We start from the raw sequence: 733 nt of genomic DNA, 5'->3' as shown, positions 1-733 counted from the left end.
GGGGGGGGGGGGGGGGGGGGCAGTTCAGGGGCAGTTCAGGAGACAGAAGGACAGAGAGAAAAGAAACACGTCCGCCTTCCAGCAGGAGCAGAGGAAAAATAAAAAAATTTAATAAAGAGCTAGCTGATGCTAGCATAAAGAGTATATTGATATTTTATTGATATTAAGAACATTACAGATGCCACTGCATGTTTTGAGACCAGCTGACTGGATCCTGGTGAAAGACTTCAGAGGAGGAAACTCCAAGGAACTCCAAGCGCTGGCAGGGACCATTTCTGCGGCAAATGACAGACACAGTTGTCAAAGTCGCAGAGAGGGCAACTTGGATTCACGCCAGTCATTGTAAGCGAGTACCAGAGCCAGAGGATGACAAACAGCCAGACGATTGTAAGTGCGTCCAGGAAACAACAACAGAAGCACGACAGTCAACTTTCTCATTGAGGAAAATTGTCACTAAATGGATGTTAAGTGCTGGTAACCTCTGACACCGAAGAGGGTAACATCTTGAACAACAAGCAATTGCTGCTTTGAAACAACAAAGGGCTCTCTCTACAGAATTCAAAAAAGTTAAAAAACAAAAACAACTGGACTTCTATTCTGTAGTTGAAGACGTTTCGCTTCTCATCCAAGGAGCTTTCTCAATTCAGAAATAGAGAGTGTGGAGTCGAGCTTTTAAAGCTGAGATGTGATGTAAGCTGGATTGCTTGCAAATTGTTCTCACTCTCCTAACAAT

Source organism: Kryptolebias marmoratus, linkage group LG2, assembly GCF_001649575.2.
Source record: "Kryptolebias marmoratus isolate JLee-2015 linkage group LG2, ASM164957v2, whole genome shotgun sequence".
In the NCBI taxonomy this organism is placed as follows: Eukaryota; Metazoa; Chordata; class Actinopteri; order Cyprinodontiformes; family Rivulidae; genus Kryptolebias; species Kryptolebias marmoratus.
Note: the sequence above shows the minus strand (reverse complement) of the source record.